Source organism: Orycteropus afer, unplaced genomic scaffold (genome assembly GCF_000298275.1).
Source record: "Orycteropus afer afer isolate SDZICR_OR568_19922 unplaced genomic scaffold, OryAfe1.0 scaffold00370, whole genome shotgun sequence".
Taxonomy (NCBI): Eukaryota; Metazoa; Chordata; class Mammalia; order Tubulidentata; family Orycteropodidae; genus Orycteropus; species Orycteropus afer.
Window position 1 is genome coordinate 684,027 of NW_006921957.1, and position 14,513 is coordinate 698,539.

A 14,513-nucleotide genomic window follows, 5' to 3' on the forward strand; every position below is an offset into this window, starting at 1 on the left:
GTACATTCAAAAACATTCATTTCACAAGTATTTCCTCAGTGCATACTATGGTACTATGCGCAAAGTACTGTTCTGAGGTGTACCACTGAGAGGTTTTGAATTAAGTGCCCATCCAGAGAGTCCACTAGAGACAGACAAACCAGACTGCTATAGATGATAACATTATCCCAGAGGCCAAGCTAGCAGTGATGTTGTTGTTGTTATGTGCTGTTGAGTCGAACCCGACTCATAGCGACCCCTCCTTGGGTTTCCAAGGCGGTATCACTACGGAAGCAGATTGCCTCATCTTCCTTCCAAGGAATGGCTGGTGGGTTTGAACCACCAGACTTCTGGTTAGCAGTCAAGTGCCTTAGGCACTATGCTACCAGAGCTCCCATACTCAATTATCCATTTATTCATTGGTAAACTGACCATACCTAGCCCTCAAAAAACATTGATTGACAACACAAATGAACATGCTCAAAGATTCATTTTGTTCAGATCTTATCCTGGTCCTGGGAGACTGTGTCTTCAAATATCTGATTCAGACCACTTAGCCCCTAATGACATTTCCATGGCCCTAAGGTTCCTTGAAAAACATTCATATCCAGTAGAGAAACATATACACTGACAATTACAGTAGAATGTGGTGAGTTCTATGAGTCTGTGTGAGATTCTTAGAGTCTCTATGAGTCAGAATCAAGTTGGTGGCAGTGGACTGGTTTTGACCTACACCACGAAACCAAACACTATAGGACATCATAGCAACCCTATAGGACAGAGTACAACTGCCCCATAGGGTTTCCAAGGCTGTAAATTTTTATGGAAACAAACTGTCTCATCTTTCTCCCACAGAGCAGCTCGTGGGTTTGAACCACCAACCTCTAGTTGGCAGCCAAAAAGCATTAAGCACTATGCCACCAGAGCTCCATTTTTTTCCCCTAAAGGAGACTATTTTTTCTCTTTAAGGATAGGAGTTTTAAAGAAGTGGTAAAATCTGGAGCAGCTGATGAAGGTGTCCTGGAAAGGCTTTGTAGGCAAGTTAGGAAGGCCCTGCTGTGCGGGATACCATGTAAAGTGGCACCGGTTTAGAAGGCTGTCTGGTGTTCTCTAGGAGAGCTTAGTAGCTTGGTAGGAGGTAAATCAGTTGTCATGAGTTGATTCCAATTCATGGAAATCCCATGTGTGTCAGAGTATAATTGTTTGTACTCCACAGGGTTTTCAATGGCTGATTTTATGGAAGTAGATCACCAGTCCTTGTCTTCTGAGGCTTCACTGGGTGGACTCTAGCCTCTAACCTTTTGGTTAGCAGCTGAGTGCATTAACTATTTACATCACCCACAGACTCCTAGTTGGGAGGTAGGAAAGCAGAAATGGGACTGTTTATATCTGCAGGGAAGCTAAGTGGAAGGACTTGAGGTTATAGGGTACAGTGAAGGAGCCTGGCACCTAGGCTGAATAGGAAGAAAATAAAGCCAAGGGCAGGCTGATAAACGGAAGAAACAAGGGGTCAAGGAACTCATAGTCTTGATAAGGATGAAGGCCAGGTGTAGTGGGGCAGGAATTCTCAGTCCAACAGCTAATTAAAATTCCACCTCCTTCATGGAGCCTTCCTGACTAATCAGAAGTGCGGTGATGACTTCTCCTTGGCCCTACCCTATGAGATTCACTCTTTACTCACTGCTGTCTGAGGAGCTCTTCTCCATCCTCTTTTCCCCCGCCAAAAAAACTGATTTTGCCTGAAAATCACCATCCATATGAACCCTAACAACTCTATTCCTGTCATTGACGCTTTATGTTTCAGCAGGAAATTAAATGAAGTGAGTCTGGAGAAGCAGGAATGTCAGGAAGAAAAAAACAGGAAAATGTGTGCTTGTATGTGTGTGGATGAGTGAGTAATCAGGTGGAGACTGTGGAGGGAATAGAGTACTAGAGACCCAGAGGAATCAGCTAAAGAATAACAGGAACTGAAGTTCTAAGATAGGGGGGTTGGAGTTGGAAGCAGCCACCTAGGAGCTATGTCAAGCTTCTCTCTCCTTATCCAGAAAAGGTCAAAGGGTACTCACACAATACTCACACAAAGGAGCTGAGGGGAAGGATGAGCCTGTGAGGAGAGGGAAGCAAAGAGGAGTGTAAAGGGATTAATTTGCCAGTTAATCGTTCTGCATGTCCCTGAGCCTCAGCCAGCTGGTGCCCTCTTCCTAAACAGGTTAGGGCTTTGGCTGAAGTAACTGGGGCTGGAAAGACATCTTGCCTGGAGAAGCGAGAGACTGCACGCACTCTTCATATCATCTGAATCTGAGTGTTTGTCTGGACCCCTGAGAGGTCCAGGACTAGGTCTGATCCATTGGTGGGTAGCCTGTGCCAGCACACTATAGGCCTCATTCAAGGTTCACTGAGCTGAACTAAAGAAACTCAGGAAGGGGAAAGGAGGTGTGACAGAACCTGCAGGAAGAGCTCTGCCTTCTGTTCACTGTAGGCTGGGCAGAAAAAATGGAAGGCTTTTGGTTAGGGAACAAACCAGGGAAGGAGTCAGGATAGAGAAAAGAGAGCAAGATCCAGAAGAGGTGTGACAAGAACCAAAAGGGGAAAGAGAAAAAGGAGCTTACTATTAAATACTGTCTTTGGTAAGCATAGAGCCAACTGCTTTCCATATGCTCTTATGGTTCAATCTTGTAAGGTTAAGTACTACTATTACATCGTAACAGATGAAAAAAATGGAGTCAGAGAAGTTGATAGATTTACTTAAGGTCACACAACAAGTAAGGTAGAAGAGACAGGCATTTCAGGATGAGGAAAAAGCACAAAGGAATGGGTGTGGGAAAGCACAGGACTGAAGCTGAGAATTCCACTTGGTAAAGGGTATGGTGAATGAAAGGAATTCATTAAGATTAAAAAATAAGCTGGCCTCAAATCACAGAGGGATATAAATAACAGAATGAGTTTAGTTTTTATTGGACTTTCGCTGAGTAGGGGTTCATATGATGCCCACTGAGCTTTAAAAAGACAAATCTGGTGACAGGAAGGAACAGGCAGAACCTGACATCTGATGGGTTCCATTTGACAACTCTGTCATAAGTTGGTTTTGACGTAAATGGAATCTCTTTTTTTTTTTTTTTTTTTTAGTTTTCATTATTATTGTTTTCTATGATCAGTATCAGTATCTTTATAAATCCAGGCTTTGTCTTTGGGAGTTGGAAGCATTACATATAAACTTACAGATATATTTTAATACATAAATACATACATAAAAAATATACACAAATCATAAAAATTTACTCTGACAATGAAGAGATGTACAGTATTGGCATTTTGTCAGTTTTGGTGATAATTCCACTTGTGGAAGGTTCTGGATCAAGTGGATTATCTCTAGGAATAAAGACATCATTTCTAGTCAGAAAATTAGTGTGAGTTCTCTGTATGGTCCTTTTCTTTTTTTCTTCATATATTTTGTGGTAACTTCTCACTGCTTCCAGAATCTACCTATCAACTTTAGCAAAGCCATCAGTGTTTGGGCCTACGTTTTCAAGCAACTGAACCTGAGTTATTTTAGAAGAAATTTCAGCTAATCTTTTCACTACACATTTTTTTTTAACAACTTCCCTCCTTCCTCTTGCTAATTATTTCTTTCTTCTTCAGCATTTCTTTCCTCTTTAAAATCCATTAAGTCCTGAACTATTAACTTCCCTTCTTTGTGATCTATGAGTTTTGGCAGTATCAAGTTCTAAATTCAGCGCTCTTGCCATATGGACAATTTTTCCACCAATTTCTTTCATCATAGTATCCTGGTCAAATGTTTGGAGCGTGTTCACAAAATTCACCAATTTTTTCCAAATCCCTTGCATGCATTTTTCTGTAACTTCCTCCCAGGAAGATGTAATGCTCTGGACACTCTGAAGAATATTTTAATTCTTCCAGAAATCACATAATATTACCATACCTCCATCTGTTGCAGTGATTGAACAAACACAGTCTGTGGATAGTATGCCTTGAAAGTGGTGATTACACCTTCATACACAGGATGAATCAGAGATATCATATTGGGAGATAGATACAACATTTTCACATCTTGATTTAGATCATCTATGTGAGGAGGACTACCACTTATCTGTCAGTTTCTCATACTGTGGTGACTTGTGTGTTGCAAGCTATGTATTGGAAGCTATGTCACCAGTTGTGGTAGTTAAGGTTGTGTGTCAATTTGGCTGGGCCATGATTTTGAGTGTCTTGGCAACTGGATGTAGTTATTCCCCATAATGAGACTGAATGTACTGTAATCGCTTTCATGATGGAATCTGCTGTAAACAGCAAATAAGCTGAAGGAGAGTTGCCGTCTTATTTCTCTAGTGCTGCTACAAAAGAAATACTAACAGGCAGATGGCTTTAACAAACAAGAATTTATTCTCTTATAGTTTAGGAGGCTAGAAGTCCGAATTCAGAGTGCTGGCTCTAGGGGTTGGTGAAGGCCCCTTGACCTTAGGCTTCAGCTCTATCTCTTGTTCCAGGGTCACTGGAGCTAGAGGCTTCTCCAAACTCATGCAGCTCCTGGGTGCTGAGGCTGATAAATCCAAGATCAGCAGGTAAAATGTCCAATTCTAAGATCAGCAGGCAACATGGTAGGCCACTGGTTCAAGTCCAAGAACTGGAGATGAAGACTTGGCCAAATGCAGGATCCAAAATGTGCCAAAAGCTAGAGACCTTTCTCAAACCGTCTCCAAATATACTGAAAGCAAGCCACACCCCAAAGGCACCTCCCCTTCAATTGATTAGCTGCCCACAGCAGATTCCACCATGGGCATGATAAAATCTCATAATGGAAAATAACTACAACCAGTTGCCAAGCCACTCAACACCATGCCCAGCCAATTTGACAAACAACCTTAACTACCACAGTTGCCTTTGGGATGTAGCCTGTTTCCAGTATATACAGAAAGGATCCTGCATTTGGCCAGTCTCCATCTCCAGTTCCTGAAACTGAACCACTGGCCTGCCATGTTGCATGTTGATCTTGAGACTGTTACCTTCGCAGCCTGTGAGCTAACAATATGCCATTTTAGCTGCCAATATTGGATCCATCAGCCTCAGCAGCCAGCAGCTTTGCGAGTCAGGAGAAGCCTCTAGCTTGCTCCAGAGGGCCTAAAAGGCAGAGCTGAAGCCCAAAGTTGAGGGCATCCACCCAGCCCCTAAAGCCAATACTCTAAACTCTGACTTCTAGCCTTCTGAACTGTAAGAGAATACATTTGTTTGTTGAAGCCATCCACTGTGGTATTTCTGTTATAGCAACACTAGAGAACTAAGACATCCGTATTTCAAATACTAGCAGGGTCACCCATGGTGGGCAGGTTTCAGTGAGATTCCAGACTAAGACAGACTAGGAAGAAAGACATGGCAATCTACCTCTGAAAAAAATGGCCAGTGAAAGCCTTATGAATAGCAGTGTAACAGTGTCTGATATAGTGCTGGAAGATGACACCCTCAAGTTGGAAGGCACTCAAAATATGAATGGAAGTACAAAGTAAAATCAATGTTAATGGCATGAGAGTAAAGCCTTTGGGACTTACATTTCTGATGTGGCACTATTTAAAATGAGAAAGAATGGTGCAAACATCCATTAATAATCAGAACATGGAATGTATGCAGTATGAATTCAGGAAAATTGAAAGTCATCAAAAATGAAATGGAATGTATAAAGATATTACTGAGCTGAAATGGAAATGGACTGATGTTGGCATTTTTGAATTGGACAATCCTATGATCTATGCTGAGAATGACAAATTGAAGAGGAATGGTATCACATTTATCATCAAAAAGAATATTTCAAGATCTATTCTAAAATATAGCTCTGTCAGTGATAGGTTAATACCTATACACCTATTAGGAAGACCAGTTAATATGACTAGTACTCAAATTTATGCACCAACCATAAAGACAAAGATGAAGAAATTGAAGATTTTTTTAAATCAACTTCAGCAGTCTAAAATTGATCAAATATGCAATCAAGATGTATTGATAATTACTGGTGATTGGAATGTGAAAGTTGGAAACAAAGAAGGATTGGTAGCTAGAAAATATGGCCTTGGTGATAGAAATGACACTGGAGAGTGAAAGAATTTTGTAAAACCAATGACTTATTCATTGCAAATACCTTTTTCAACAACATAACTGCTGACTATATATGTGGACCTGGCTAGATGGAATACATAGGTGCCAAAGGGACATGGAGGCAGCACCTACTCACCTCCTCCAATCTCACAAGGAGGAAACAGAGTCATCATCAACAGCCCAAGGCTTATTCCTGTGAAGCCAGACATACTGCCACCCTCCAAACTTATTAACTAACACCACCTGTTCCTCTCACAGCACTCATTAGTCCTTTGCTGGGTTCTATAATCCATTGCAATGGCCACACAGAACTCACAGATAATACTCATGATTGTGGGGTTTATTAGGGAAGTAAGATGCCCCAGCAGGTTACAATTCAGATTCAGGACTGTGCTCAGGATACAATTCTTTGATGAGGACAGTCTCCCCTCTGCTATGCCCTCAGGCATACCTCTCTGGCCCTTGGTCTCTTGGGCCCCTTTGCACTGCTCAGGTTAGTGTGTTGCAAAGCTCTTTTAGCTCTGCTGATAGGTACAGCTACATGCACCCCACTCTACCAGCAAGCCTCCTACTCAAAGGCATTCAGCTTTCTTGATCTGTAGGCTAGGCAAGCCCACCGCTCTGTCTCATGCCTCTTGGCTTTCACCCAGGTGTCTTTGCTGAGGCATCTCTGCTGGGCATCTCTGCCAAGGAGGTCCAGCACAGGGATCTTGGGTCCAAGAACATGCTCCACTCCACCTCCAGCTCCTCTCTCTTGATGGCAGTGAGATCCCCTCTTCTGCTTCTAACAGGGCTCATGTTAAGCCCAGAAGCATGGCAAAACTAACCAATCCTTGCATTAGAGTTCCACACACCTTATTTGCGTGGTCCTACTCAGTGATCTGGTGGTAGTCACAAAGACCATGGCTAGAAAAGCCATACCAAATAATTCACTGCACCACATGAATTAAATCAACTACATCTGTGGAATGAGACAATGGAGAAGCACAATATTATCAGTCAGAACAAGGCCAGGGGCTAGGTGAAGAAAAGACAATCAATTGCTTATATACAACTTCAAGTTGAAGCTGAAGAAAATTAAAATATGTCCAAAAGAGCCAAAGTATGACTTTAAGTAATCCCACCTACGTTTAAATACCATCTCAAGAATAGATTTGACATATTGAACACTAATGACTAAAGACCAGATGGGTTGTGGAATGACATCAAGAACATCACACATGAAAAAAGCAAAAGGTCATTAGAAAGACAGAACGGGGGGAGGGGCGACCAAAATAGATGTCAGAAGACATTGTGAAATTCGCTCTTGACCAAAGAGGAGCTAAAGCAAATGAAAGAAATGGTGAAATAAAAGAATTAAACAGATGATTTCAAAGGGTGGCTCAAAAAGACAAACATAAGTATTATAATGAAATGTACAAAGACCTGGAGTTAGAAAACCAAAAGGGAAGAACATGCTTGGCATTTGTAAAACTGAAAGAACTGAAGAGAAAATTCAAGCCTTGAGTGGCAAAACTGAACAATTCTATGGGCAAAAATACTGAATGATGCAGGAAGAATTAAAAGAAGATAGAAAGGGGGTGGGGCTTCCAGCAAGATGGCAGAATAGGCAGACAAGCTACACAGATCCTCTTCAACAAAGAAACAAGAAACCAATTGAAACAGATATGGAAGATGATCTTGGAGCCCTGAGTTTTGAAAGGAAGGACAGAGAAGTAGATTAAATACCAACTAGTAGAAGAAACTGAATGAAACAGTGAATAAGGAGACAAACGAAGCTGTGAACTGTCAGCTATCCTGATGGCATGGCCAGTTTGAATATTTACAAGTGGCATTAGAATTTGGGCAGCAACCTACAAATCAGCCCTGCTTGCCAAGGACTACATGGACAACTGCACTGGTGGCTGATGACCAGAAAGGAAAACAGCAAATAAGGAGACAAACTGAGCTGTGGACTTCTGGCTGTTCTGAGAGCGCATCCATTTTGAATATTTGCAACCAGTGTAGTCATTTTGGATATTTACAAGTGGCAGCATTCTGATCCCAGTGACCTAAGAATAGGTTCTGCTTGCTGAGGACAGCACACGCAATCACCCTGGAGGTTGAGCACTGGAAAGGTACAACATTCCCCTTGTTAGGCTTATACCCCATACCTACTTGCTGAATGGAAATATGGCCATCCCCCACCTTTACCCACTTTCTGGACTAGCAGGAATTCTGTTTTAGTTTGTGTGCCCTGACAGAGCCTGAGTGCCCTGCCCCGGCCCCTCCAATTTGTTTATGTTTTTGTTCATTTTCAAATTATTCCCTTTTTTTTCTTCCTTTTTCCCATCCAGAGTTCTAGTTTGTTGTGTGAGTGTTCCCCCCTCCCTTTTCCTAGTTCCCATCCTTTCTCTTTCTATTGGTTCTTTCCATCCCATTTTCCTCTTTGCAGTTTTCTCATTTTTCTTTATTATTCTTTTATTCTTGCTCTTTTCTCTATTCCCTCCTCCTCAGATATTGTGGGGTCCCTCCCTTTTTCTATTTATATTTCTGTTATCTTTTAAAAGTATTTCTTTAAACATTTCTTCTCATTTATTGTCTTTCTTTTTTAGGGGGTTATTCATGTTTGTTTATTAGTTTTTGTGTTTTGTCCTCTTGTTTTTAGTTTTATGTTTTTTGTGTGTGGTTTTTTTTTTTTTGTGTGTGTGTGTGTGTGTAACTGAGTGGGAAGCAGTAACTGTGCCCATACTATCCAATCATACCCTCACTACCTCCAGGCCCACCTACTGAGTGAGGACAACAACTTTCTTCTGCACCTGGCCAACAACAGACAACAGCTAATACCAGCCCAACTCACCTTTAACTGCTCTTCATGAACAGCTAACAGAGATCTGTGAATACACTCTCATTCTCTATCCCTCCCACCGGGAGACAGGTGGTCAGTGCATAAGTGCGGTCAACTAGCGAATAGAGGAGTACAGTACCCTGCTATCCTGCTTACTCAGATAAATAAAAACAATACAAAGAAAAAAAACTTGTGTGAATCACACCAACATACAATCACTAATTAAATATAAATGCAATGACATCACAATGCCTCAGAGACAATAAACTGTTACAGTCTACACAAAGAAGCAAGAAAAAGTAGTAGAAACAAGGGACCAGGATACAGACCCAGAAACATCTCTAAGGAAGAAACAGCACTGGAACTCCCTGATAAGGAATTCAAGCGAATTATATTTAGGTACCTTCAATGGATTGAGAGAGAGATGAAGAAAAACACTGACAAAATTAAGAAAAACACAGAAAAAACTCTAGAATAATTTAGGAAAACAATACAAGAACAAAATGACAAAATAAATGAAAAATTAGAAATGATACAAAAACTACACATAGAATCCAGAACATGAATACTAAAGTTTCAGAAATAGATAACACATTGAATGGGCAAAGGAGTATAAATGAATCGATGGAATATTGAATTTGTGAGATTGAAGACAATACCTCAATATTAGTTTGTTCAGGGTTCAATCAGAAAAAAGATCAAAACAAAATGAACAAAGACTAAGATTCATGTGGGATAACATCAAGAGGAATAACCTATGTGTAATTAGAATTCCAGAAGAGGAAGAGAAAAATAAAGCCACACAGAAAATTGATGAAGATTTGTTGGATGAGAATTTCCTGAAATGAAGAAAGATAAGAATATATTCATTCAAGAAGTGTAATGGACCCCAAACAGGATAGACCCCAAAATAAAATCACCAAGACATATTATAAACTCACCAAAACCAAAGGCAAAGAAAGAACCCTGAAAGCAGCACAGGAAAAATGAAAAGTTACCTACAATAAGGTAACCAATAAGGGCAACCAATAAGACAGCTTGAATTCCTCAGCAGAAACCATGCAGGTGAGAAGGCAATGGGATGGTATATATAAAATCTTGAAAGAAAAAGATTTTTAACCAAAAATTACATACCCAGCAAAACTGTCCCTCAAATATGATGGTGAAATTAAGACATTTTCAGATTAGCAGAAATTAAGGGTATTTGTTAAAACCAGAGTAATCTTACAAGAGATGCTAAAGGAAGTCCTTTGGACAGAGAACCAACAACAGCAAACAACTGATGATTAACATACATGATGACATAACCCAGAAACCAATCCAGTTATGGAAGTATATAAATTAAGCTTCCAAGACTATAAACAGGGAACCACAGAAATCAATTGGTAAATGAGGACCACCACAAACCAAAAAGAGGGGGAAAAAAAGAGAATAATAACAGTGTAGTTGCAGAACTTCTAAATGGTGAGGAAGTCATGACAGTTGCAAGATAGAATGAACTGTTCTAAACTTGGGAAGAAAATTCTAAATCATAAGGTAATATCAAAGAAAAAGAATGAACCTTCATATCAAAATAAAAAAGAGGACAAGCACAAATACTTAGCAAATACTAAAACAATAGCAATGAAGGAAATGATAACACAATTTATAAACAAAAGGAGCTCAGCACAGAAAAGTGTATAGAAGAAATCAGCAACACCATGAAATAACACATAACAAAATGACAGCAACAAATTCATACTTGTCAGTAATTACACTGAATGTAAATGGATTATATGTATCACTCAAGAGATGGAGAGTTGCAGACTGGATAAGAAAACACAACCTATAAATATGCTGTCTAAAAGGGATACATTTTAGAGACAAAGACAAAAATAGACTAAAATTCAAAGGTTGAAAAAAGATATATCTAGCAAACAGAAATCAAAAAAGAGCAGGAGTGACAATATTAAATTCTGATAAAATTGACTTTAAGACAAAAACCACTATAAGAGACAAGAAAGGTCATCATATAATGATTAAAGGACCAATTGAACAAGAGGATATAGCCATAATAAATATCGACACATCCATTGAAAGAGCCCCAAGATACCTAAATGAGACTTTTACAGGATTGAAAAGATAAATAGATGACTCCACAGTAACAATAGGAGACTTTAATCCAACACTTTCAATGAAAGATAGAACAATTAGAAAGAGACTAAACAAAGACACAGAAGAACTAAACAACAGAATAAACTACCTTGACCTTATACACATCTACAGAACATATCAACCAACAACAGCACATTCTTTTCCAGTGCACGTGGAACATTCTCCAGAATAGACCATGTGTTTGGCCACAAAGAAAGCCTCAATTAATTTCAGAACACTGAAATACTACTGCACAACATCTTCTCAGATCATTATGCTATAAAATTGGAAATCAACAATAGAAGATCAACAGAAAAAGAGCAAACACATGGAAACTGAATAACAGCCTCCTTAAAAATGACCAGGTAATATAAGAAATAAAAAATGAACTGAAAAAATTCTTTGAATCAAATGAGAATGAAAATACAACATACCAAAATCTTTGGGACACAGCATAAACAGTGGTCAGAGGGCAATTTATAGTAATAAATGCACATATCAAAAAACAAGGAAAAGCAAATATCAATACCTTAACCCAACATCTCCAACAATTACAAAAAGAGCAGCAAAAAAAAAAAAAAAAAAAGCCTACAGTCACCAGAAAGAAAGAAATAATGAAGAATTGAGCATAAATAAATGAAAAAGAAAATAAAAAGACACTAGAAAAAATCAGCAAGATTAGAAGTGAAAGACTAATAAAACTGACAAACCACTGGCAAACTTAACAAAGGAAAAGAGGGAGAGTATACAAATAACACGAATAAGAAACGAATTGGGCAACATCACAACAGCACCAACTGAAATAAAAAGGATAATATAAGGTACTATGAAGGGCTGTGCTCCAACAAATTTGAAAACCTAGGAAAAAAGGACAGATTTCTAGAAACATACTACTTACCTAAACTAACACAGACTGAGGTGGAAAAGTTGAACAGATTCATAACAAAAGAAGAAATTAAACAGATCATCAAAAAAATTACCAACAAAAAAAATTCCTGGTCCAGAAAGTTTCACTGGAGAATTCTACCAAACATTCAGAGAAGAACTAACACTAATCCTATTCAAACTATTCCAGAACTTAGAAAAGGATGGAATTCTCCCTAATTCATTTTAGGAAGCAAGCATAACCTTGTCAAAACCAGACAAAGACATCACTAAAAAGGAAAACTACAGACCAATATCCCTCATGAATGTAGATGCAAAAATCTTAATAATAAAAATCCTAGCCAATAGATTCAAAGAACATACCAAAAACAATAATACATACATTATGACCAAGTGGGGTTCATACCAGATATATAAGAATAGTTCAGCCTTAGAGAAGTAATCAAAGTAATACATCATACAAGTAAAATAAAGAACAACATGATCATATCAATCAATGCAGAAAAGCCACTTGATAAAACCTAATATGCGTTCCTGATTTAAAAAAAAAAAAAAAAACTTTCAGAAAAATAGGACTAGAAGGGAAATTTCTCAACATAATAAAGGGCATACGTACAAAACCAACAAGCAACATTATTTTCAATGGAGAGAGACATAAATGACATAAACCATTCCCCTGGGAAACAGAAAGCAGATAAGGATGCCCTCTATCCAATTTCTATTCAACATTGTATTGGAAGTCCTAGCCAGGGCAATAAGGCAAGAAAGGGAGATCAAGGCATCCAAATTGATAAGGAAGAAGTAAAACTATCCCTATTTGCTGATGATATGATCCAATACATAGAAAACACAAGAGATTCAACAGGAAACTGCTGGAAGTAATTGAGAGATTTAGCATAGTGGCAGGATACAAGATAAACATACAAAAATCAGTTGGATTCCTCTACACCAGTAAAGAGACCACTGAAAAGGAAATCAATACCATTTACAACATTTACAAAATCAAATAGACAAACGACGACAAAAAACAAAACAACAACAAAAAAAAAACTTGGGAATAAATCTTACCAGTGACACAAAAGACCAATACAAAGAAAAATATAAAACACTACTTCAAGAAATTATAAGAGATCTACATAAATGGAAGGACACACCATATTCATGGATAGGAAAATTAAACATTATGAAAATGTCAATACTACCCAAAGCAATCTATACACTCAATGCAATCCCAATCCAGATTATATCAACACTCTTTAAATATATGGGAAAAACAATCACTAATTTTATATGGAAAGGAAAGAGACCTCAGATAAGCAAAGCACAATTGAAGAACAAAATAGGAGATCTCACACTCCTGGATCTCAAAACCTGCTAAACAGCCACAGTAATCAAAACAGCCTGGTACTGGTACAATGATAGACATACAGAACAGTGGAATAGAACTGAAAACCCAGAAAAAGATCCATGAACCTATGGTCAGCTGCTTTTTGACAAAGGACCAAAATCCATTAAATGGAGGAAGAGATAGTCTCTTTAACAAAAGGTGCTGGCAAAACTGGCTATCCATTTGCAGAAAAATGTAACAAGATCCATACCTCACACCAAACACAACAACTAATTCCAGATGGATCAAGCACTTAAATGTGAAACCTGAAACTATAAAGTTCATTAAGGAAAACAATAAGGACAAACTTAGGGGCCCTAATTTATGGCATAAATAGGCTATGAAGCATAACCCAAAATGCAGAAACAGCAGAAGATAAACTAGATGATTGGGACCTTCTGAAAATTAAATTTTTATGTACTTCAAAAGACTTCTCCAAAAGGGTAAAAAGAGAACCTACAGATTAGGAAAAATTTTCAGCAATGATCTATCCAACAAGAGACTTACCTCAAAAATTTATGGAAAATTCCAACACCTCAACATCAAAAAGACAAATAATCCAAGGGGAAAATGGGCAGAAAACATAAATAGACACTTGTTCTGGTTACCTAGTGCCACTCTGACAGGAATATACCACAAATGGGATGGCTTGAACAAACAGGAGTTTATTCTCTTATAGTTCAGGAGGCTAAAAGTCTGAGTTCAAAGTGCCAGGCTCTAGAGACTGTGTGAAAGCCCCTCAACCTTGGGCTTCAGCTCTGCCTCTTGCTCCCCACTTAGTGAAGCTAGAAGGATCTCTTCACTCAAGTAGCTACTGGCTGTTGAGGCTAACAAGCCCAAGGTCAACAAATAAAATGGCACAGTCCCAATGTTATCAAACCACATGGCAAGCCATTAATTCAAGTCCATTGAAAGTCACAAGTTCGGCAGAACATGGCACCCTGCTGAACAATGACATGGCAACATGCAGCTTTCAAGCATGCCACAAGCTAGAGACCATTTCCCACAGGCTTCTCCTTATATACAAGAAGCAGACCACATCCCTAAGCCAGCTACTCAGCTGTTCACAGTAGATTTCACCATGGAGTTGATTACCAGTCTCTTCATGGGGCATACTACATCCAGCTGCCCAGCCACTCAACCAGGCCCAGGCAAGTTGACACACAAACTGAACTACCACTACACTTCACCAAAGGAGAT